The following is a 27,415-nucleotide window of genomic DNA, read 5'->3' on the forward strand; positions in this document are numbered from 1 at the left end:
CATTAAAAAAGAAGTACAGTGGATCTTTACTTTAAATACTAAAATCCTTGGGGTATAAATATGGAGGCGGATGTAAATTTATTTGTCTAACATTGTATATAAACACTAATAACTTTTGAAAAAAATGACTAAAAGTGCAAAAAATCAACACAAATTGTTCATTATGTCTAATATGTAACTATTTTGTATTACAGATAAATAGATATAGAAGAATATATACAGGGAGTGCAGAATTATTAGGCAAATGAGTATTTTGACCACATCATCCTCTTTATGCATGTTGTCTTACTCCAAGCTGTATAGGCTCGAAAGCCTACTACCAATTAAGCATATTAGGTGATGTGCATCTCTGTAATGAGAAGGGGTGTGGTCTAATGACATCAACACCCTATATCAGGTGTGCATAATTATTAGGCAACTTCCTTTCCTTTGGCAAAATGGGTCAAAAGAAGGACTTGACAGGCTCAGAAAAGTCAAAAATAGTGAGATATCTTGCAGAGGGATGCAGCACTCTTAAAATTGCAAAGCTTCTGAAGCGTGATCATCGAACAATCAAGCGTTTCATTCAAAATAGTCAACAGGGTCGCAAGAAGCGTGTGGAAAAACCAAGGCGCAAAATAACTGCCCATGAACTGAGAAAAGTCAAGCGTGCAGCTGCCAAGATGCCACTTGCCACCAGTTTGCCCATATTTCAGAGCTACAACATCACTGGAGTGCCCAAAAGCACAAGGTGTGCAATACTCAGAGACATGGCCAAGGTAAGAAAGGCTGATAGACGACCACCACTGAACAAGACACACAAGCTGAAACGTCAAGACTGGGCCAAGAAATATCTCAAGACTGATTTTTCTAAGGTTTTATGGACTGATGAAATGAGAGTGAGTCTTGATGGGCCAGATGGATGGGCCCGTGGCTGGATTGGTAAAGGGCAGAGAGCTCCAGTCCGACTCAGACGCCAGCATGGTGGAGGTGGAGTACTGGTTTGGGCTGGTATCATCAAAGATGAGCTTGTGGGGCCTTTTCGGGTTGAGGATGGAGTCAAGCTCAACTCCCAGTCCTACTGCCAGTTTCTGGAAGACACCTTCTTCAAGCAGTGGTACAGGAAGAAGTCTGCATCCTTCAAGAAAAACATGATTTTCATGCAGGACAATGCTCCATCACACGCGTCCAAGTACTCCACAGCGTGGCTGGCAAGAAAGGGTATAAAAGAAGAAAATCTAATGACATGGCCTCCTTGTTCACCTGATCTGAACCCCATTGAGAACCTGTGGTCCATCATCAAATGTGAGATTTACAAGGAGGGAAAACAGTACACCTCTCTGAATAGTGTCTGGGTGGCTGTGGTTGCTGCTGCACGCAATGTTGATGGTGAACAGATCAAAACACTGACAGAATCCATGGATGGCAGGCTTTTTAGTGTTCTTGCAAAGAAAGGTGGCTATATTGGTCACTGATTTGTTTTTGTTTTGTTTTTGAATGTCAGAAATGTATATTTGTGAATGTTGAGATGTTATATTGGTTTCACTGGTAAAAATAAATAATTGAAATGGGTATATATTTGTTTTTTGTTAAGTTGCCTAATAATTATGCACAGTAATAGTCACCTGCACACACAGATATCCCCCTAAAATAGCTAAAACTAAAAACAAACTAAAAACTACTTCCAAAAATATTCAGCTTTGATATTAATGAGTTTTTTGGGTTCATTGAGAACATGGTTGTTGTTCAATAATAAAATTAATCCTCAAAAATACAACTTGCCTAATAATTCTGCACTCCCTGTATGTAAATGTTGTGAATTATTAGGAATCATATTACCTTTTATCTAATATGGAAGGTATGTGTCACATTTGATTTTCATATTCTCTCATTAATAGAATGTTTTATGCTGCATCAGTCAGTAAATAGTTAACTGTGATTGTTGTAATTAAAGGGACATGGAGCCCACATTTTTTGTTTCGTGATTTAGAGAGAGTGTGCAATTTTAGACAACTTTTTGATTTGCTTCTGTTGTCTAGTTTGCTTCATTCTCTTGGTATCCTTTGCTGAAAATCATATCTAGATAGGCTCAGTAGCTGTTGATTGGTGGCTGCACATAGATGCCTCGTGTGATTGGCTTACCCATGTGCATTGTTATTTCTTTGGCGGGGGTTGTCTAGGGACTGGGGCAGATTGGATGGTGGAAGTCAATTGGGATGTTGTTTGTGGTTGTATTCTCTATCTGAATCATGAAAGAAGGGTGTGGGGTTTAATGTCCCTTTAAGCATATGCCTTTAAATAGACAGGTGGCAGATTAGCTGTGTATGCAGTGAACAAGTACGGTAGTCCCGCATGAAACGTGTCTGCTGTTGCTGCTTCTGTCTGCTTTATTCATAGTGACTATATGTCTGTTGCTTTATTGTTGTTAAAGTGCACCTAATAAATACCTACACTTTTGCTTTGAAAAGAAAAAAAAAGCAGGACACCCAAACACCCTGCTATTCCTCCCTTAACATGTTTCGCCTTAAGGCTTTTTCAAAAGTGGAGGCGCCGCCCATTTTGCAGCATTTTATTTACTTCCTACGTAATGTAATGCCTCCTATTGTGACATCTTAGCCATCCTGCATTTACAATGGATGGAAAGGTTGGTTTACTATATTTCAGATAGATTCCAATTTATTCCTTTCTGTATTGTCTGATATTTAACACGGGAATACACCAGTATTATCTTCAGAATTTTTAGAGACCCATTCCCATTGTTTCGGTATGAGATATGTGAATCGGTTTAGATTCTACTTTGTGATCCATATCTCATACTTTTGTATGCTCTTAGATTTCATTTTTCACAATTGTGAGTTTGGTATATAATAATAGTTTAGTGCGATGTTTAAAAGTAAACTTAAATTACACAGTTGAAGTTATAGTATATATTGTAGCTGAACAATTATTTTAGCATATTGATAGCATTTGGCTAGCATTATTTGAGATGAAATGTTATTGTATTTTTTTCTTTCATATTCTGGATATTGCTAATTATATGATCCCTATTGATCAGATATCAAGGTTATTAATCTCAGGTCCATTGTGTTCTGTAATATTATTAATTGTCATAATTGTGCTCAGTGTGCTTAAATTCACTTAAAATAAGGTGCATATACACATATTGTGTACCTGTGAAACAAAATTACGTGAAATTGAATAAAATAAAATATTCTATCATCTTGATAGTAAATGGTTATATATTTTCTCTGGCTTGTAGAAGTGACAATTGTGATGTTTATTGACACTGTAAGGTAGCAAACCATTTTAGTAATGTTGCTCTTAGGTGGTGAATATTTTTCTCTGTGAAATTGTGCATCTCTTAAAGGGACACTGAACCCAAATCTTTTCTTTTGTGATTCAGATAGAGCATGCAATTTTAAGAAACTTTCTAATTAACGCCTATTATCAAATTTTCTTCATTCTCTTGGTATGTTTATTTGAAAAGCAAGAATGTAAGTTTCAGATCCTGGCCCATTTTTGGTGAACAACTAGGGTTGTCCTTGCTGATTGGACAGCACCAATAAACAAGTGCTGTCCATGGTTCTGAACCAAACATTTGCTGGCTCCTTAGCTTAGATGCCTTCTTTTTCAAATAAAGATAGCAAGAGAACGAAGAAAAATTGATAATAGAAGTAAATTAGAAAGTTGCTTGAAATTGCATGCTCTGTCTGAATCACGAACGAAAACATTTGGGTTCAGTGTCCCTTTAATATTTATTTATGATTGATCTTGTCAATAGGATTTAGTCATTTTTTGGTTGTTATAGATGCTTTCTAATTATAAAAAAAGAACAATAATTATGGGGTTGCACTGTATTTAATAGATAGATCCAACATCTCTGCTTTTAATAGGGTTTGTTCTATGCCTTCACAAAAAATTCCCAGGAAGATTTTTGTAACCCAAAGCACCTTAGATCTGACATTCTGGATTGATAGACATGTAAGGAATTGCCTGCCACACTTGTCAATCTTTTGCCATCTTCAAGGTCTTTCTTTGCTAATCTTATGCTTTTCAAATGTTCCAGTATTCTTACCTTTAATTTTCTATAGGTCATATCAACATAGATCAGATTACATTTACAAGTGATGCCGTAGATGACTCCGTCCATATTACAGTCTATGTAATCCTGAATATGGGGGTCGATCCGATATAGATCATAGTTTGCGGCGCAAGCGAGGGAACCCGCGTCGCCCGCAGTTTCAGCTCGCAACTCTAGCTATCCAATATTCAGCGCCGTCAGATGCTAAACTGGCGTAAGTAGGAAAAACCGGCGAGCAGGCAAAATGTGCGCAAATACACATTTTAGTCGTCGCAAGTACTTGCGCCTGTATTTTGTTCACGTAAACTCTCAATAAAGTGTAGTTTTATGCAAATTAGCCTACGACTCGTAAAAAATAACGCCAGTTCTAAGAGATGCGCCACGTAATGACGAGATTCAAAATTCATACTTAAACCCCTGCGCAGCCGCCATTTTCTTTAGTGTGTTTGGTTGGTTCATGGAGCTACAGCACACTACAGTGAGTAGGAGAAAGTCGTTAGAGTAGAGAGAGAGGCGCATTGCATAATATTTAGTTAGGTCGGATTTGGAGGATTTGATAAGCTTGTACATTTACTGTCAATTTTTTACATATTGCACACATTTTGCATACACACATATACAAAATACACAACACTTTTTTTTTATAACACCTTACACATTTTATTTATCTTTTACAGTTTGAAAGGCTGAGTGTCTGGTTGTGATTGTGTGTGATTGAAGTGGGAGTGAGTGTGAGTGTGTGTAGTGTGAGGATGTCAGGGAGAGCTAGGGCTGGGGGGAGGAGGGAAGGGGAGTTGCAGGGAGAGGATTATGGACAGGAGGAGCAGCAGGGTCCCCGTCAGGGAGTGAGCGGAGTGGGGAGAGCCAGAAGGGAGGATGGGAGTGGGGTTGCCCCAAGGCCAGGCACACTTAGAAAAGGGATAGAGGGTGCACATGGGGATAGAAGGGGGGAGGAGGGAGAGGATAGGGAGGAACCCACACCAGGGACATCCCAGGGAGGGAGCCAGGCGGCCCAGGACGAGGAGCGTATGAGGTGTCCTAACTTCAGTTTTGCAGAAAACCTCGCTCTAGTCTAGGCTGTCCTGGAGAACCATACTGCCCTCTTTGGACAAGAGAAGGGCAAAGGAGTTGCCCGTAGGCGTAAAGATGCTTGGCAGAAGGTGGTGGAGGCCGTCAATGGTGTGTCCCAACAGAGGAGGAATGTGGATGGCCTAAAGAAGAGGTGGAATGATTGTAAGAGGAGAGTCAAGGAGAAGATGGGCCAGGAAGCAATGTCCCAGAGGGCAACAGGAGGTGGGCCTCACTATGAGGCGGAATACAACGAGTGGCAGGAGCTGATTCGTAGGTCCCTGAGCGTCACAGCAGTCCGTGGACTTCCAGGGGCTCGTGACTCAGGGGCTGCAACATCAGCACAGCATGCTGGTGAGTAACATCCCACACACCAGTATTATATGTATTTGAGTTATAACATCCTATATTGTCACACATTCATGTACACAATGAGGAGCATGGTATTTTGCCTACTAACAACAAAATATACAATGAGATTTAACATTAAAGGGACATGAAACCCAAATAATTTTATTTCATTATTCAGATAGAGAATACAGTTTTCAACAACATCCCAATTTACTTCTATTATCTATTTTTCATCATTATTTTCATAATCTTAGTTTATTAAATATCAATGCACATGGGTGAGGCAATCACACGAGGCATTGATGTGCAGCCACCAATCATCAGCTTATGAGCCTATCTAGAAATGCTTTTCAGCTAAGAATATCAAGAGAATGAAGCAAATTAGCTAATGGAAGTAAATTACAAAGTTGTTTAAAATTGCATGCTTGGCTAGCTGAATCATGAAAGAATAAAAATGGGTTGCATGTCCATTTAATGCTACTTAACACATTGAAATTCATGATATGAGGTGGAATAGTGAAATACTAACATGTCTCAGAGTAACACAGGCCACAAGCCACATGTAGACTTTTCAGTAAATGGACACTATAGTCATCACAACCATAGTGTCACTTAAAGAACACATTTTCTCCATCACTGACATGTACACAGAACTATTGTATGAAGCACATACATGTATACTTTGCATATTAAAACCCATCATATCACCAATCTCAATGTGCACATGCATGTTATAGAGTTTGACATGAGAATGTGGATAGGCCCTAGCATGTACATTGTATGCCCACATGGATATATATCTGACTGTACTAATCCCTCTCATCATTTGACTCCTCCACAGAACCTCCAGTCACCAGGGTGCCAACGCCCATGCACCCCCCTCCAACACCGGATCAAAGTATTTCTCCACCTCGACCACCGGTCCGGAGAGTCCAGCAGGAGTATGCCAGGCATGACATGGGTTGGACTGCCTCAATTGAGAATCCCAATGTTATGCCGCCTGCATTACAGGAGGATACCTGGCAGGAGCCCTGGTCGGAGGAATATTCCTTTGGCTTGGAGGGGGAGCCAAGCCAAGCCAGCCCCGAAGGGTAGATGTCTTTACCCCCCACAAGAATATCATGCCACTCAGGGATTCTACCAGCAGGCTGAGTGGATGCACACCAGCAGCCAATGGGACTATCAGTCCATCCGGACATCTGCACCATCGGCAGCAGTTGGAAGAGCTCCACCAACTGAAATTCCTCGCCCGGCACCCCCAGCTGAGATTCCGGGGCCTGCACCCCCAGCTGAGATTCCGGGGCCTGCACCCCCAGCTGAGATTCCGGGGCCTGCACCCCCAGCTGAGGATCGAGAAATGGAACCAGTGCCTATAGTCCCTGCTGGGGAAGAGCCCATGGATCCACTGACTTCCGCCATGGGTGAAGAATACATTTCCCTACAGAGGAGGCAAACATTGACCTGTGAGAGTCTAACGTCAACCTGCGAGAGAATGCAGAGGGACCAACGCAGGTTCCAAAGGAGCCAACAGCGATTACAACAGCGTTCCATTGAGCTGCAAAGGGACATGGCAGCATCTGTAACTGCTATGGTACAAAACCAATCGCAAATGCTGAGAGTCATTTCTGACATGCAAATCCAGAGTGACCACAGATGGAGGGAACAGAACCAACTGTTGGGTGTGTTGGTGGAGCATTTCACCCACCAGCAGGACATCGCCTCAAGCATCTCATCTGTGACCAGCACTCCTACTGGATCCACACAACCCAGGAGAGGCAGGAGACCCACTCCAGGCCCCTCAGCCCCCTCATCTAAGAGGCCTAAAAGAAAATAAATCTTGTTCTATTTCATCCTAAATCTTGTCCTCTGTTATTTAACATATAATTGTCATCCACATCCATGTGAGGTGTGTTTTAGTACAGTAATATTGTTAAAACTGTGTTGAAATGGGCCAAAAAGGTATTATTATCATGTTTCTGACATATTCCTGTTCGATAAACCACATCACATAGTTGTGTATGAATTGTACATATAGTAATATTCACTTCTAAGATGTAAATCAAGGTTTCTCACATCCAATATAAATTGACACGTTGGTATATATAACTAATAATGCATTTAAAGAAGGTGTGAACATAAGGTATAAATATCCATTATCCTCATTCTTAATGATAGTGAAATAAACATGAATGAAACAAATGAGAAATATACAGTAATTAGGGTTGTTAAAGGGACATGAAAGCAAAATGTTTTCTTTCATGATTTGTAAAGAGCAGACAATTATAAACAACTTTCTAATTTGCTTCTATTATTTATGTTGCTTCATTCTATTGATATTCTTTGCTGAAAAGCATATCTAGATATGCTTGGTAGCTGCTGATTAGTAGCTGGATATAGATGCCTCCTGTGATTGTTTCACTGTGTGCATTGCTATGTCTTCATTAAAGTATATCTAAAGAATAAATCAAAATAGGTAATAGAAGTAAATTGGAAGGTTTTTTAAAATTATATTCTCTATCCTTAATCATGAAAGAATATGTTTGGGTATAGTGTCCCTTTAAGGGAAGGGGGTTGGGATGTAGTAGTTTCACTTACATGCAGTGGAAATCCGAAGTTTGTAATTCTGCAAGACATGATATATACACATGCAATGGTTGGTGAGGTACTGTCAAACATCATAATACATGTGAATGTTACGGTTTACTGTACTTATGAATAAGTAACTTACAGGTGAAGTATTCCCGGATGACATAATCCCTCACTTCATTCCTCCTCAGTGTCCCCCTGTCCACATCCTCAGGTACAGGAACCAGCTGCTGCTCTGGGTCAATGTCCCCCAACAAACGTGTGTCCACAGCAATGTTGTGTAGAATACAGCAAGCATTGACAATGGAACACACTTTGTTGGGGTTATACTGTAGTGCTCCGCCTGTAACATCCAGACACCTGAACCTGGTTTTTAATAGGCCAAAGCTCCTTTCAATGACATTCCTTGTTCTTATGTGTGCCTCATGGTACCTGAGTTGTGGCTCTGTAATGGGGTGCACCAAGGGGGTTAATAGCCATGGTCTGCAGCCGTACCCTGCGTCACCTGTCATGTAACATATGTATTTGGATTACTACAGGTACATCATGTGCTTTAAAGGGACACAACATGAATTTCATATAAAAGATAGATTTAATAAGAACATTAAATTTGTGCATTATAAGCAATCTACTTTTATGCCAGTATTAGTCTAGACCAAAAATCTATTTTAAAGGACCAGTCAACACAGTAGATTTTCATTATCAAAAAATGCAAGATAACAAGACAATGCAATAGCACTTAGTCTAATATCAAAGTTATTTTTTATTACAATTTAAAGTGTTATGTATTTTGAAACTCCCCCTGTACCATGTGACATCCATCAGCCATTCACAAATGCATACACATTTATTCTTGCACATGCTCAGTAGGAGCTGGTGACTCAAAAATATAAAAGATACAAATACTGTGCACATTTTGTTAATGGAAGTAATTTAAATTAAAAGTCCTATCTGAATAATGAAAGTGCAATTTATACTAGACTGTCCATTTAATAAGAACCTGCAATTTTTATCAGCTTTATAATTTACTTCGATTAGATCATTTTCTCCATTCTATAGATAACTTTTGCTGACAAGCATATTAGATATGCTCAATAGCTGCTGATTGGTGGCTGCACATAGAAGCCTCATATGATTGTCTCATCTATGTGCATTGCTATTTTTAAAAAAAAAGATATCTAAAGAATAAATAAAATGATATAATAGAAGTGAATTGTAATGCTGTTTAACATTGTATTCTCTATCTGAAACATGAGATTATAATTTGTGTTTAGTGTCCCTTTAGTAGAAATATACAGACAGAATGAAGTTACTCACCAAGCAGCCATCCTCCAGAGAGTGTTCCATTTTCAAACATATTGAATAAGGAGGTCTGGCGCAGGATGTAGGAATCATGTGCACTCCCCGGGAAGCCTGCATACACATGTAAGAATTTCAGATTGGTATCGCAGACCATCTGGCAATTCAATGAGTGAAACCCTTTCCTGTTAATATAGAGGATTGTCTCCTCATGTGGGGCCACGATACGCACATGTGTGCAATCAATTTCCCCCATGACACTGGGAATACCCCCCAGTCGATAGAAGCCTTGTTTAAGACGGTTCCATTCCTGGGGGGTACGGGGGAAATGAATGTATCGTTGTGTCTGGTTATCTAGAGCAGTCAGAACCTCCCCTAGAATCCTGGAGAAGGTAGACTGCGCTAGGCCAGACACAAGCCCCTCTGTTGACTGGTATGAGCCGGTTGCCAGGAAGTGTACAACACACAACAGCTTCTGCATACCAGTCAGAGCTCGGTTCCTATACGCTTGAGGGTCAATATCATCCTTCAAGACCTCATATAGGTTAATGAGGCTTGCAGAAGTCAAGCGATACTTTTCCCTGACCTCCACTTCTGTCATCCCAAACAGGGTGACCCTAACCCTGTGTACCCTTGGTGCTCTTCCCCTCTGCTGATGCCTTAGTCTTATAGGCCCTGCTGGCCTATGGCCAGCTGCAGCAACAGCAGCATGGGGAGCACCAGGAACAGGGACAACAGCAGGAGGAGCAGGGAGGGCAGCAGCAGCAGCTGGAGCAGGGACAGCTACAGCACCATGACCAGGGACCTCAGCAGCAGGGATACCATCCAAAACAGGGGCTTGTAGGGGTTCCAGCACCCCTTGTGCCCCACGACACTGTCTCACTCTAAATGCAATATACTGCAAGGGAAACATGGTGGCTAATGAGGGTGTGCATTTGCAGGTGTTTTAAGGCTGCAGGTGAGAGGTTGTGCTGTTTGTGATTGGTTTGACACACTTGCAGGGGCAGGAATAATAAATGCTTTTAAGAGGTTAACTATTTGTGATCAAGCTGCTGCTATGTATATTGTTAAGCATGCATTTGTTAGGCCTTCAGAGAGTTACGTTGGTTTCTAAGTCAGTGCAAGGGTTCCTGCACCTTCAATTTGTGGCGAGCTGAGAATGGAGTAGATTTTGTGAAATCTGCGCGCGTAAGTCCTTACGCCGTATATTGGATAGCAAATTGCACGTGTTTTGTATGTCAGTCTATGGGCCAAAAAACTACTGGCGACGCCAGAAATCTACGCGCGTAACTTCTAGCTTACGCCGTATATAGGATACCAAACCCGCGCAAATATTGGCGTTGCCAACTTTTGCGGGCGACGATTTTTATCGGATCGACCCCCTGATGTGTAGTGCCAAACCTATCTGGGATGCATTTTTATTTTTTATGCATTTTTATACACAAAGCAAGATCTGCATGTTAAATTGCCTGCTGTTAATTTTGAGTTTTCTATTCTTATTCTCATAATGACTCCGGCTAACCATCTCCTTCAAGTTTTTAGTTCTTTGATAGCCTACTTGAATTTTATCTCCTCCCAAGATCTCTGCAAATATTGGATCTGCTTTAAGAAAGTTTTGTTTATTCATTATTTTTAAAACTTCCTCTGATTGAGCATTGTACGTCATGATCATTCTGTTTTTTTAATCTTTACTTTTAATGTTGGGTTTTAGTAGGTTTTTTCTATTCATATTTAATGCCCTTCTCTGGGCTTTCTTTAATGATTTCTTGCTGTGACCTCTTGAAAGTAATTGTTGTTCCAATTCTTTCACTCTTATCTTGTAAGTCTTAATATTGGTACAGTGCCTCCTGACTCTTACAAATTCTCCCGTTGGGAGCACTTTCACTGTTTGGGGGGAGTGGGCACTTGAATGGTGCAGAATAGTATTTGTTGCAATATCTTTTCTATAAAGATCTGTGTGCATCTCCCCATTAGGTTGTTTTTTTATTTTTAAGTCCAGGAAGGTTACCTCTTTGTTGTCAATTTACCAGGTAAGTTTGATGTTTAAGTTGTTATCATTTAGGAATTCCTCCAGTAGTGCATGGGGACCCTCCCACATAAAAAAGATGTTGTCTATGTACCTGAGCCATATGGGAATGTGATATGTGTATTTGGTTTTCTCATCTGTGAATATTACATGTTGTTCCCACCAGCCCAGGAACAGATTTGCGTATGCAACACATATTAGAACTGCATATTCCCCCCTCAAAACTTTATCTATCTCTGGTATGTGTTTAAGGACTCCATTTTAAAACTGCAACACATATTAGAACTGCATATTCCCACCTCAAAACTTTATCTATCTCTGGTATGTCTGTATTACCTTTAAAAAAAAAGCTTTCTTTTGTGTGTCTTCCATTTTGATAAGAAAGGTGCCATCTGCAATGTTTGGTTAGGCCTTGTTTGATCCTGCTCTAATTTATGACCTATGCTAATTAGGATCATGTGACTTATTACCTTTAAATTGAATATCCCCAACTTGTTACATCAAGCAACTTGTTAGATCAATGCAGCATTGCATGTGTGTAGTTCTCTAAGTGTGCTAGTTCATAAGGGTAGAGAGAGTTATAACAACGGAGTGTGCTAGTTCATAAGTGAGTGGACAACAGAGATAAGCACTTTTCAAATTTCCCAAATTAAATGCAAACATGCTACACTTTATAATGTCTGCTTTAACCTTTTCCTCCATTCTCTTTAAAGTCACAGCACTTCCATTCACAAACAGCACTCAGAACATTCATATTTCTCCTCTTCTACCTTCCCCCCTCTACAACACAGATGAACTTTATTCCTATCTCACATTGTTACGGTTACCCTTAGTCTCGCTGAGAGATGGACCGCTTAGTAGCCTGGATCCCTATTGCTAAAGAGGGGAGAAGCTGCTTTCCATAGTATTCTATATGAGTCTCGCAAATATAGAATAATCTCCCTTAGCTGCAGTACAGCTAGGATACCCTTCTGCCCACAAAAACGAGTCAACGCTGCGATTGAGGGTCAAACAAGAACTCAGGACTGGGATGCCCAGCCTGCTTTTTATTAAGGTTACATGCACACAGGGCACTCCCAGGGGGAGAGGGGGGGAAACACAAAATCCCCCATCACACATTTAGATAGAGAGCACTGTCCTTTGACAGGCCACAATAGGATTACAGTACTTAAGATAACAAGTTTACAAGTTCATCTTATCAATTAGCAGTCTGGCTCCAGAGGTGATTAGACAATGGGATTGGTTATCCCTAAACTTAGAGCTGAGGCCAGCAAATGTGTATTTAGGCAATAGTTTCTAAAAGCTGAAAAAAAAGAGTTAACCCTTTATGAAATGATACTTGTTACGGTTTTCTTGGAGCCCTTCTTAGGCGCTGGCTTGCTGGTTCAGGCATTGCTGCTGGGAAATAAGCTCTTCACAACAAAATAACTAATGCTTCTGTAACAGTGCTCCCTTTCTGTGGAACACTCTGGCAGACACGGTCAGACCCCTTTTCGGGGCAGACTAAGGCTGTCCAGACCGCTGGTTATGCGGGGCTGAGGTCGGTTTGTCTGGACAACCCGTCGGCGTTGCCATTCTGTTTCCCAGGTCTGTAAGTAATGGTGAAATTGAAGGGTTGCAACGATAAGCTCCAACGTAATAGCCTGCCGTTATCTCCAGAGACCCGGTTCAGCCACACCAACGGGTTATGGTCGGTGACCAGAGTGAACTCCTGACCATATAAATAGGGAGTAAATTTCTTTAATGCCCACACCAAAGCCAAACACTCCTTTTCGACCGCTGCATAGCTGACTTCGCGGGGCAGGAGTTTCCGGCTGATGTAGGCAACTGGATGCTCCCCTCCATCTTCGCCTACTTGGCTGAGGACAGCTCCCAGCCCGAACATGGAAACATCTGTATGGACGATAAAACGTTTGTTAAGGGCTGGGGCCGCCAAGACAGGAGCGTTAATTAGAGCATTTTTGAGAGCCTGGAAAGCCGTTTCACAGTGGGGAGACCACAGGACCTGTCGAGGTAAGTTCTTCTTGGTCAAGTCAGTCAGGGGTTTGGCAAGTGTGCTGTAGTCTGGTACGAACCGTCTATAGTACCCTGCCGTGCCCAGGAAGGCTAGGACCTGAGTCTTAGTGATGGGGGTGGGCCAATTGGCGACAGCTTCTATTTTGGCCGGCTCTGGTCGCTGCTTTCCACACCCCACCCGGTGACCCAGGTACTGTACCTTGGCCATCCCAAAGTGGCATTTTTCTGGCTTCAGAGTCAGGCCAGCAGCCCGGATCTGATCCAGAACCATTCCCACATGAGCTAAGTGGTCCTCCCAGGACTCACTGTGGATCGCTATGTCGTCCAGGTAGGCGCAAGCAAAACTCTGGAAGCCATCCAGGAGCCTATCCACCAAGCGCTGGAATGTAGCTGGGGCATTCTTCATCCCAAACGGCATTACCCTAAACTGATATAAGCCGAATGGGGTGACGAATGCCGACTTGGGGATAGCCTCCGGGGCCAGGGGAATCTGCCAGTAACCTTTGCAGAGGTCAATAGTGGTCAGGTAATTTCCCCTGGCTATACGATCGAGTAGCTCGTCTACCCTGGGCATAGGGTAAGCGTCCGTCAGGGTATTTTCATTGAGCCTCCGATAGTCTACGCAGAACCGGGTGGTCCCATCTTTCTTGGGCACTAAGACAACTGGGGAGGCCCATGGACTATCGGAGGGCTCAATTACCCTGAGCTGGAGCATCTCATCGATCTCCTTCTTCATTCCTGTCCTAACTGCTTCGGGGATTCGGTACGGAGCCTGGCGCAAGGGAGCTTGTCCCGGAGTATCTACCTGGTGGGTGGGTGGTTAAAGTAGTGTACCCTGGTGAGGTGTTTGGACTGGAGGAGTTGGTTGAGCTGCTCCCTTTCAGTGGGGCTAAGTCGGTCCCCTATCTGAACCTGCGCCACTATACCTGTGGGGAGACTCTTTTCTAATAGGTCTGGAATGGGTAAACTGTCGGGGTCTTCCTGAGGGGAACAACATACGGCCGTCACGTTCTCTGGTCGCTCAAAATATTCCTTGAGCATGTTTACATGGAATGTCTTTCTAAGATTGTTGTCATGGCAGCTAGCTATCACATAAGTGGTGTCTCCCCTTTTCTCTACGATCTGGTAGGGACCCTGCCAGGACGCCTGCAATTTGTCTGTCTTCACCGGCTTAAGTACTAACACCTTTTGTCCTATGGTGAAGATTCTCTTTCGGGCCCCCCGATCGTACCATACTTTCTGTCTTCTCTGGGCCAACTGGAGATTAGCCCGCACGGATTTGGCTAATTGCTCCATTCGGTCCCTGAGTTCCAGCACGTATGGCACAATGGGGACACCGTCAGCCTCCATCTCTCCCTCCCAGTGCTCCCGGATCAGGTTTAGGGGTCCCCGTACCTTTCTTCCGTAGAGCAACTCGATGGGAGAGAACCCTGTCGTTTCCTGGGGCACCTCCCGATAAGCAAATAGGAGGTGCGGCAGGAAGCGTTCCCAGTCTCGGTATTCCTGAGTGAACGTCTTGAGCATTTGCTTGAGGGTCCCATTGAACCTCTCACACAGCCCGTTCGTCTGGGGGTGGTATGGGGAGCTCAGGAGGGACTTAATTTTGCAAACCTGCCAGAGTTGTTGGGTTAATTCAGCCGTAAATTGGGTACCTCGGTCGGATAGGATTTCTTTTGGAAATCCTACCCGGGAGAACACCTGTACTAGTGCATTCGCTACCGTATCCGCTTGTATGTTGGATAGGGCGACAGCCTCTGGGTACCTGGTAGCGTAGTCCACTACGGTAAGAATGTAGCGCTTACCGGAGGGACTAGGGGTAGCCAGTGGTCCCACTAGGTCAATAGCAACCCGGCTGAAGGGTTCCTCTACAATGGGCATATTTACTAGCTGGGCTTTAGGGTGATCGCCTCGCCTTCCTACTCGTTGACACACATCGCAGGTGTTACAGTAAGTTCTAACGTCAGCGTGCACCCCTGGCCAAAAGAACGTGTGAGTAATGCGGTGTAGGGTACAGGGTACGGGTTACGGCTAGGTGGCCTGCTAAGGGGATGTCGTGGCCTATTTTGAGGATTTCTTGACGGTATTTGTGGGGCACTACCAGCTGTCGCCTACGCTGTCCCCTTTTCTCTGTCCAGCGGTATAGTTTCCCTTTTTCCCATAAGAATGTTTCGTTATCTGCCCCGCCCCCTCCGGTCTCTGCTCGTTCCCGGTACTTTTGTAAGGTCGGGTCAGTCTTAGACTCTGCCTCGAAAGCATCTGGGGTGTCCCAGGGTATGGGGCCTAATCTGTCAGGCAAGGTCGGGGTAGGTCTTACCTGTGTCTCCCGCACTGGTGAGAGCTCTCGCTCCGTCCGGGCTTGGGCCCGTGTAGTCACTGGGTCCGCCTCGTTGTTGCATACTGGAGCATAGGCAGAATTCATGGGGCCCAAATCGTTGCCCAGTAGTACTTCGGCAGGTAAATTATCCATTAGGCCCACGTTCACAGCCCCCTTTCCCGCTCCCCAATCAAGATGCACTTTAGCTGTTGGAATTTTGTACACATCCCCCCCGCCACTCTAACGGCCACAGTCTGTCCGGATCGCTTGTGCTCTGGCACCAAATGACTCTGTACCAGCGTGATAGTAGCCCCTGTGTCTCGCAATCCCTCGGTAGATCGCCCCTCGAGCCATACCCTCTGCCGATGGCGGTTATCTGAGGCAGCATATACAGGGTCTGCCTCGTGAAGCGGCCCCACATATCCCTCCATAGGGGCCTCTTGGTTAACACAGAGGGCCCGGGCCGGACGATAGGACCCAGAGGGGTAATTGTAATTCCTGGGTGTCTGGTGCGTATTAAGGGGGCAGCTAGCCATGAAATGCCCTGGTTGCTTGCATCGGTGGCAAGTCGGTCTGGGACGCTCAGAGCTGTTATTGGGTGGTCCTGAGTGTCGGACGGGCCCTGTGGGCACTGGGGCTCGGAATTCAGCACGAGGGGGTGCACGGTAAACCTCTCTGGGTTCGACCCGTGCTGGAGCTCGGTAGTTCATGGGTTCGTGAAGACGGGAGTCATAATGTTCATCGGCCAATTTGGCTGCTTCTTCTAAGGTAGAAGGCCGCCTGTCTCGCAGCCATTCCTTCCCTTGCTGTTCCATGCCATTATAAAAATGTTCTAAGAGAAACAATTGTAAAATTTCCTCCCCAGTCACCGCTTTACTTCCGCTCAGCCAGTGATTTGCCGCTCTCCGCATTCGGTGCGCCCATTCCATATGGGTATCGTTAGGCTTCTTTTCCGTGCCCCGAAACTGTCGGCGATACGTGTCCGGAGTTACAGCGTACCGTCGCAACAGTGTCTCCTTAACTAGCTCATACTGTGTCACTTCCTCAGCACCCAGAGTACGAAAGGCTTCCAGGGCTCGTCCGGATAGTTTCCCAGACAATATCGTGGGCCACTCTCTGTTGGGAATCTGATGCAGGGCACATTGCCTTTCGAAGTCCGCCAAATATTCATCAATCCCTGTCTCGCTCTCTAGAAAGGGTCGAAATGCCGCATAGGGTATCTTGGGCCTCCCAGCATTTTCGACAGGGATGATTACCTGCGGGGCTTCAGCATTGCGGTGTGCGTTCGCTAGGTTGAGTTCGTGGGCTCGAGTCTCTTGTATATCCTCGTCCGCCTCCGCCATCAACTGCTGTACCAATTCCATGGAGGGGTTCGGCCCGTATAATGAGAGCCTTTCCCGACCAATCCTGGTTTTTTCGTCACTAATCGTGGTCGGTGTTTCCGCCATTGTGAAGCTCTGATCCAGTTTGGTCAATTCTGCGATCAGCTCTCTCCTCGGCCGGTTGCTGGCGTACCCCCCACTGCTTTCAAGTAAATCCTTTAGGGTTGTACGCTTCAATTTTTCGTAAGCGCTCTCCATCCGTTCTGTACCTCTCCTAGGAAATCCAGGAAAATCCCGCCGCTGCCGCCAAATGTTACGGTTACCCTTAGTCTCGCTGAGAGATGGACCGCTTAGTAGCCTGGATCCCTATTGCTAAAGAGGGGAGAAGCTGCTTTCCATAGTATTCTATATGAGTCTCGCAAATATAGAATAATCTCCCTTAGCTGCAGTACAGCTAGGATACCCTTCTGCCCACAAAAACGAGTCAACGCTGCGATTGAGGGTCAAACAAGAACTCAGGACTGGGATGCCCAGCCTGCTTTTTATTAAGGTTACATGCACACAGGGCACTCCCAGGGGGAGAGGGGGGGAAGCACAAAATCCCCCATCACACATTTAGATAGAGAGCACTGTCCTTTGACAGGCCACAATAGGATTACAGTACTTAAGATAACAAGTTTACAAGTTCATCTTATCAATTAGCAGTCTGGTTCCAGAGGTGATTAGACAATGGGATTGGTTATCCCTAAACTTAGAGCTGAGGCCAGCAAATGTGTATTTAGGCAATAGTTTCTAAAAGCTGAAAAAAAAGAGTTAACCCTTTATGAAATGATACTTGTTACGGTTTTCTTGGAGCCCTTCTTAGGCGCTGGCTTGCTGGTTCAGGCATTGCTGCTGGGAAATAAGCTCTTCACAACAAAATAACTAATGCTTCTGTAACACACATCCCTCAGCCAGCCATGCTTTACTAATCCTAAACTTAAACACTCACATAAGACACATTCTCATCTCCTTTCACTCACCATCTTTCTTCTTGCAGCTGGGGATGTCTCACCTAACCCAGCTCCACCCTCTACTTCCCTCAGATCATTAACCCCAAATGACACCTCATACACCTTGCACACGTAACCCTCTAAACCTCATTAACTGCACCTCTATTAGTACACCCCAATTCTCATGTGCCCTTTGGAATGCACGCTCGGTATGCAATAAGCTTACATCTATTCACAACCTATTTATTTCACGTTCACTTAACCTGTTAGCCCTCACTGAAACTTGGCTTTCCTCCTCTAACACAACTGCTGTAGCCTCTCTGTCCTATGGCGGCCTGCACTTCAGTCACACTCCCAGGCCTGGAGACAAACAAGGAGGAGGAGTAGGAATTCTCCTGTCTCCACACAGTACCTTTCACTGCATTCCTTTACCCCCCTCTCTTTCCTTCTCATCTTTTGAAGTTCACGCTATACGCCTCTTCTCCCCTATAGCTCTTCGTGTTGCAGTTATCTATCGGCCCCCTGGCCCAGCATCACAATTTCTGCACCACTTTGAAGCCTGGCTTCCACATTTTCTCTCTTCTAATGTCCCTTCTCTCATCTTAGGGGACTTCAACATACCCCTTGATAAGCCTAACATGCCTGCTGCCTCTAAACTTCTATCCCTTACCACCTCTTTAGGCCTGTCCCAGTGGACAACATCTCCAACACACTGTGAAGGCAACTCCATAGACCTGGTCTTCACAAATCTCTGTGCTGTTTCCAACTCCCTTAACTTCCCCTTTCCTCTCTCTGACCACCATCTATTAACTTTCTCTCTCACTCTACCTGCTACATCTTTGTAAGCCCCCAAAAAGCTGCTACCTCACAGGAATTTAAATGACTTGGATCTCACAGACTTTTCCACTCAACTGAGTCCTCTGCTCTCTGACACTTCATCCCTCTCTTGTCCAAACCTCGTGACTCTACAGTATAATTCGGCACTAAAATCAACACTTGACAAAACTGCACCCTCCATTCTTCGACGTACATCAATCACTCAACGGCAACCGTGGCACACTAAACAGACCAGATATCTTCAGCGATGCTCACGGGCCGCTGAACGGCAGTGGAGGAAATCACGCACCTTTGCTGATTTCCAACATTATAAATTCACCCTTAAGTCCTACAACTCTGCGCTCAGCCTGGCCAAACAAGTCTATTTCTCCTCCGTTGTGTCATCTCACGCATCCAACCCCAGAAGACTGTTCTCAACCTTTAACTCCCTTCTACGTCCGCCTGCCCACCCGCCCACTACCAACCTCACTGCTCAAATTATTGCTGATCACTTCAAAAATAAAATTGACACCATTAGAAAAGAAATCTGCACCTCGCACCCCGCAAACCCAGCGATCCTACCCACCCCTTCTATTAACAAAAATCTATGCTATTTCCCTCCTGTAACAGAGGAAGAAGTCTCTGCACTCCTATCCTCGGCTCATCAAACAACCTGCCCACTTGACCCTATTCCTTCACGACTTATTCCCTCGCTCTCTGCTTCACTAACCCTGACCCTAACTCATCTCTTTAAGCAATCTCTCACTGCTGGCACATTTCCTGACACATTCATGCATGCGTCAATCATACCAATCCTAAAAAAGCCCTCGCTTGACCCCTCCACGCCTTCTAACTATCGACCGGTCTCCTTACTTCCCTTTGCTTCAAAATTATTGGAATGACTAGTCTATAATCGGCTAACTCAATTTCTCACAACTAACTCCTTACTTGATCCACTACAATCTGGTTTCCGCCCTAAACACTCAACAGAAACCGCTCTTGCTAAAGTAACAAATGACCTGTTATCAGCTAAAGCAAAAGGCCATTACTCCTTACTAATTCTTCTTGACCTGTCCGCAGCTTTTGACACAGTTGACCATCCTCTCCTCCTAAAAATACTACATTCATTTGGCATCCGAGACACAGCCCTCTCCTGGTTTGCATCATATCTTTCAAACCGCTCGTTTTCAGTTTCCTTTAACAACACATCTTGTGACCCTATGCCTCTCTCAGTTGGAGTACCGCAAGGCTCTGTCTTGGGTCCCTTGCTTTTCTCTCTTTATACATCCTGCCTTGGAAAACTTATAGCCTCCTTTGGATTCCAGTACCACCTATATGCTGATGATACCCAAATCTATCTTTCCTCTCCTGATATCTCTCCCTCTTTACTCAACCAGATTTCTGACTGCCTCTCTGCAATTTTCTCTTGGATGTCTTCACACTACCTCCAACTCAATCTGTCCAAAACTGAGCTGCTTCTTATCCCCCCCTCTTCGAGACATCCGACACCTGACATTTCTCTGATGGTTGGAGACTCTATTCTCAACACCTCACCCCAGGTCCGCTGCCTTGGGTCACACTAGACTCAGAACTCATATTCAAATCCTGCCGTTCACACCTACGCAACATTTCCAGAATTCATCCCTTCCTTACTCAAAAAACTACAAAAATACTTATTCATTCCCTCATCCTGTCACGCATTGATTATTGCAATCTACTCTTAAATGGCCTTCCAAAACACCGCCTCTCCTCCCTCCAATCTATTATGAATGCTTCTGCTAGACTCATCCACCTAAGTCGACGATCTACATCAGCTGCTCCGCTCTGCCAGTCTCTACACTGGCTCCCCATACACTCCAGAATTCAATTTAAAGTATTAGCCCTAACCTAAAAAGCACTCAACAGTCTAACTCCCAACTATATTTCCTCTCTCATCGTGAAATACTCCCCATCCCGTCCTCTTCGATCAACCTCTGACCTACATCTCTACACTCCTGTTATCTCTACATCCTACTCCTGCCTCCAAGACTTCGCACGTGCTGCTCCTGTCCTCTGGAACTCTCTACCCCACTCCATCAGACTGTCTCCAACCTTGTATAGCTTAAGACGATCCTTGAAAACCCACCTATTCAGAGAGGCTTACCATCTCTCCTCCATCCCGCATCCGAACCAAGCTAATACATGTACATGAACTGCCTGACTCAATGCTGCAAATACAACCGATGTAACAAGCTACCCCAACCTTATGTCTCTGCACCCTAAACCTATAGACTGTGAGCTCTCCGGAGCAGGGCCCTCATCCTCCTGTGCTAGATTTGTTTAGTCTTGTTATGTTTTGTATTTTATCACAAATCTTTGTCATTGTATACCCCTATCATTGTACCCAGCGCTACGGAATTTGCTGGCGCTATACAAATAAATGATAATAATAATAATAATGCGGTCCCCATCACAGTACCTCTGATTTGGAGGTAAAACTGATTGTCAAATATGAAAAAAATATGTTTCAAAACAAAATCCAGGAGTTTAATGATAAATTTATCATGTAGGAAGCCCTCCTCTGAGGATGTTGTGAGGAAGCTTTCAACTGCTTTTATACCCAGGTAATGGCCAATGGTTGAATATAATGCTTCGACATCGGTGGCTATGAGAAGAGTGTTATCTTTAGATGTTACATTTTCTAGTTGTTGGAGTACCCCCATGGTATCCCTGACATATGATGGAAGGGTTTGTACGAATTCCCTTAGTCGGTAGTCGATAAACTGGCTAGGTTTCTCTGTTAAGTTGCCCATTCCAGATACGATGGAACGTCCTGGTGGATTTTTTGTGTCGTTATGAACTTTATGTAAAATGTTGATGTTTTTGGATTTTTAACTGTGAGAAATTTATTTTCTTTTTGGCTTATAATTTCATCTTTGTATGCATTAATCAGAATATTTTCAGATTCCTTGAGTTAGTTTGCTGATGGGTTAAATAGTATCTGTTTGTAACATTTCTCATTTTTTAGTTGTTTAACTTCTCTCAAATAAAGATGAGTAGGCCAAATTACAATGTTTCCCCCTTTATCCAAATTACCGATAATGACATCATCCCATTTCTGGATTTGGGTTAGTGCTGCTTTTTCATTGGCAGTCAGATTCTGTACCTTTGGTTTAGGTGTCAGTAATTTCGTCACATACTATGTCATTGAATACTTGGATATTTCTGGACTGGTTCATCTTTGGTACATAGCTAGGTTTATTTTTTATTTGTTCCCTCCAATCTTCTTGAGGATTTACTAATTCATTTGTTTCTAATAATTCTTCCATTACCTGTAACGTAGATATTTCATCTGTAGTCCAGGTTCATAATCGGTATCTGTTTTCCTCATAAATTGTTTTTTGAGGACTAGTTTTCTCAAATAGATAAATTTGAGGTGATAAAAGACATCTAACTCTAACTATGTGCTTGGGCATAAATACATGCCTTTTGATAGCACGTTTGTATGATCATGTGAAAGCAGTTTGGTAGATAAGTTTACAATTTTTAGTGAGTCAGTCTCATCCTTGAGAAGGGGCTCTCTGACCGTTTGTAGCGTTTTCAACACTTGCCTTTTCCCTTCGATTTGTCTTTGGTTTTGACCTGTTTTGTTTTTGCCCCTGCTTCTTCTCCTGGTGGGTTTCCATTTGAAGATGCACCTTCCTCTAAAAAATATTTCCTTTTCTTCCTTTCTTGTCTTGTTTCTATATTTGAGGTAGACGGAGTGTCTTGTTCATTTTTACTGTTATTAGTGTCAGATTCTTCACTTTCCGTTTCAGAGATATCGCTTTCTATAATTTGCACTCTGAATGGTCTTTTATTATTATTTGGTCCAAATTTCTTGCCCCATTTGTAAACTCTTTTATTAGAAAAGTCTGATAAATCTCTGTTTAGTTTGATCTGTTTGTTGTTTTGAATTTCAGTTTCATAATTATCTATTTCTTTCTGATATTTTTTGTATCTGGTCTCAAAGTCTGTCATGCTTTCAAATTCTTTTAGTTGTTTTTATTTGTTCTTTTATGATTGCCTCCAGTCTGTCATATTTTGCATTATCATTTTAACAGAACATTCTGGCAATGCTTCTTCCCATTCATTGTTTAAACTGGGGTCTTTGAATTTGAATGCTGGAAAAATCTGAATTCTTAGCCCTCTGAGTATCAGTTTTTCTCAATATATTTGTCAAAAAAGTTTTGATTCCACCAGACTTGTTTATGGATATATTTATGTATATCTCTTAATACTTGTTCCATTCTATCCTTGATGTTAGTACTGGGAAAATCGTATGGTGTATTAAACACTTCATTTAAATCTGCCAACCTTTTTTTGTTGTCTATTTAATCAGTTTCATATAGATTAGCCATAGTGTAATTCTGAGAGTGTGCTCTATTGAGAACCCTGGATTACCAGGTATTTAATAACATACAGTTCAAAAGAAAATAATGGTACCACTTATAATATTAATGTAAATAAGCAAACTTATACATTTATCAAAATTAGAGTGTTAGAGGTGCTGTGTATCAGAAAACAAGCATTTTAAGAACAATTTCCAGCATAGAAACTGGACAGGATACCACAAAAAGCACTCTTCCCACCTAAGTACATGGACAGTGGAGGCTCCTTCATAAGGGCAGGAGGGGCAATGCCCTCCCTGTTTTTTTGAGCCGTTTTTTTATAGCAAAAATTAAATAAATAAATAACAAAATAAATATAAAAAAATAATAATATTTTTTATAAAATGCAAATGCATGGTGGTGGGCTAGCCAGGCTATATTTTTTTTAGGAGGGGCAGAGGGTGGGGGTTAGTTTAAGATAATAATAACAAAATAAAAATATTTATCATATAAGGGCGTTTTTATTATCTGCCCTGTTTGAGAGAACTTCACACATGCTCAGCCTGCCCCTATTAACATTTTTTTTAAGGAATCCATTCAGTTTCCATTCGACCGTTAAGTCTCAGATGTCCAAAAAAAAAAGAGAGGCTCTGTCCTCTCATTGGCTAAAACTGACTGCATGGGGGAGGGGTTACAGTAACCGTTACATTACACACCAAAGATGAACATGCAGCGCTGCTTGCTTTGCTACTGAGCACCCGGCATACTCCACAAACGTGAGTCTGGCAATTTAGCATGTGTTCCCTGCATGCATCATGGTAGCAAGATATTTTTTTATTTTTGGCTGCTGGATTCTGGACTGGAGCCACTCGTCTGTCACATTTATACTGTGGTGGTGGAGTGTGTGACTAATGTGTGCGGGGACCGGGTCATCACTATCATGTGAAGTGGAAGAAGACTAAGTCCTGGACTATACCGGCAGCTGGGACAGACCCTGCATCTGCAATATGTGGACCGGCCTTTGTGTGGATGACTCCGGTTCACATATTATCACCACACACCACCAGCCATAGCTCTTGCTCCACCCACCCAGGCCGTGTACACAATGCTGAAGATACAATACAGCAGCAGGCAGGAGCAACAGCACGTGGAGTCAGTGCAGTGGGCAGCCAGCTGGTCTGACAGAACACCGGGCAGTGAGAAATAAAGCAGCAAAAGGTGAGAGAGGAGTGAAAAGTGAGGAGTCACTGCTAGTTACTAAGCTGGTGTTGAATCATTCTGACTGAACTTCAGCAGTCAGAACAATTCAACACCAGATTAGTAGCAGGCATTGACTTGTGTTCTTCCTTATACACACAGAGTGCAGCACTTGGGGTGTCTGTGTAGTAATAGTGAAGTTTGAGGTTATCCAGCATTTATTATAGCATCAAATAAACATCAACATTCATCAAAAATAGGAAAGAGGAAACTTTATAAAAATGTGATGTGAAACGTACTTGATTATATGAATATTTACATAACATATAGCACCTATACACTACTCTAGATCGTTTTTAGTTTAAAAACAATGTGCTAAGAAGGGATTTATGAATGACTAAAGATTGTTTCATTTGCATGAGAAAACTTAAGAAACACAGCCCTCTAGTGTTATATTATGAAATGTGAGCATTCGTGTTTGTTTTTTTTACAAGGCTTTAAAAGTCCTGAATTCACTTATTTAGCACCACACATATAAATATATATATATTATTTTTTCGCAAGCTTTAGATACAACTGAAAGGCTAGTTGTTTTTTTAAAATGCCTCCTGGTTAAGCTGGATTCTTATGTACAGTATGTGCAACATGACCTAAGCACCCTCCAGGCCCACCTTCACCAAATTATTATTTTTTTTATAAGCAGCAGTAATTGGAGAGTGAAAGCTGTGTATACTGGAATAGTACAGAGATCCAGTACATACAGGGATAAAACCAAAGCTCTGTTTGTAGGTGTCTGCTTCCTGCACCAGATTGTACTGATGGCTGGTTGTTAGTGTCTAAATTAAAACAGTAAGATAATAATGAGGGCAAATCACAGACATTTGACTATAACTGATACCACCAGCTATATAATTTCTGTGAACATAGCTCTGTCAGTATCTATTGCTACAGTTACTACCATGCCTGTTCCTATTAATCTTATACAAGCAGGTTATTTCTGAAATTCCTATGGATACTACATTTTTATTGTTCTTGGACCTAGGAAATAAAATCAATCAACACTTTTTTTTCTCCTCTTCTACTAAAGTTACTTTACTAGGAAGTGTTAACATACTAAGAATGTGTTTTTTCCCCAGACATCTTATGGTAATCTGGGTTTTTTATCTAACAATTTGGAGTGTCTGAAGATTCCACAATAAACTCTCTTGGAAGCTGTTGCATTTATTGATGTTTTGATTGTCAGATTGTTACTATTTTTTTCTGATCATGCAATGGTTCTTTGTAATTTAGTTCTGCCATCGACTTTCTCACATAGTTAAAGGGACACTAAACCTTGCAAAAAACTTTATTTCTAACGATTAACACATATCTAATAATCATATTTACAATATGCTTCAATTATAAAATTTGTATCGTTCTCTGGATATTCTTAATAAAAAATTAATAGTTTTCCAAACCTACACTTACAAGTTCTGATGTCCGTAACCAATAGTCCCTGATAACCTGCGTTATCAATATGGCCATAAACCACCGTACTGCGCATGCGCGATCTGTTTTACGCGTCATCTTCAACGTCACCATCCTGTTGAGCTGCAGACCGCTGTAATCGATCTTTCTCTTAACAGATGTTACAGCGGTCTCGAACAGGTAAGATGTGAACGCCTAGCTGCGATAATTCCCCTAGTAATAACGAGCATAAATTCTATATTGACGAATATAAGACATATTTAAAAAAACATATATTAGCAATTTGATATATTATTTACACCATATTCTGAATACCAATACATATCTAGGTGACTAATACATAGCGACGCTTCTCAAAAATAGTTCCCCTGGAAATAACGAGCATTTAAACGTAATGTTTTTACATGTTTAAAAGATATTATGAATGAAAGTCATAATAAAACTAATAATATTATTCAGTGTATGGCGAATTTTACGGCAATTATGTAGAGAAATGTCAATACCAATGACAATTAGATAGTCACGGTTATCAAAATGAGTTCCCCTGGAAATAACGAGCAGATAAACTTTATTTTTTAAGCCGTTTATAAGATATTATGAATGAAAGTCATATTAAAAAAAAAATATTATTAGGGGAATTGGGAATTGCAAGTAAAGTATGCAGAGCAATGTTAATATCATGGACAATTGGATAGTCACGGTTATCAAACTGAGTTCCCCTGGAAAAAACGAGCAGATAAACTTTATTTTTAAAGCCGTTTATAAGATATTATGAATGAAAGTCATATATAAAAAACATATTATTATGGTAATTGTGAATTGCAAGTAAAGTATGCAGTGCAATGGGGACAATTGTATAGTCACGGTTATCAAACTGAGTTCCCCTGGAAATAACGAGCAGATAAAATTTATTTTTTAAGACGTTTATAAGAAATTATGAATGAAAGTCATATTTAAAAAAAAAAAATATTATTAGGGGAATTGGGAATTACAAGTAAAGTATGTAGAGCAATGTTCATATCATAGACAATTAGATAGTCACGGTTATCAAAACGAGTTACCCTGGAATTAACGAGCAGATAACCTTTATCTTTTAAGCTGTTGAGAAGATATTATGAATGAAAGTCATATAAAAAAAAAATATTTGTTGAATTGTTAATTTCAACTAAAGTATGCAGAGCAATGTTTATATCATAGACAATTAGATCGTAATGGTTATCAAACTGAGTTCCCCTGGAAATAACAAGCAGATAAACTTTATTTTTTAATCCGTTTACAAGATATTAAGAATGAAAGTTAAATTAAGAACAATATAAATTTTTTATGGGATTGTGAATTGCTTGGAAAGTATGCAGAGCAATGTTTATATCAATCACAATTAGATAGTAACGCTTAGAAATAAGAATTCCCCTGTAAATAAAGATCACTCAAACTTTAGCCTTGTCACAGTCTACAACTTACTAACAATTAAAGACACTTGAAAATAAGAAATATATTAAAAAAATGTATTTGGAATGTTACTAAAAGTATGCATAAATATTTTTATATAAAT

This window comes from Bombina bombina, chromosome 1, assembly GCF_027579735.1.
Source record: "Bombina bombina isolate aBomBom1 chromosome 1, aBomBom1.pri, whole genome shotgun sequence".
Lineage (NCBI taxonomy): Eukaryota > Metazoa > Chordata > Amphibia > Anura > Bombinatoridae > Bombina > Bombina bombina.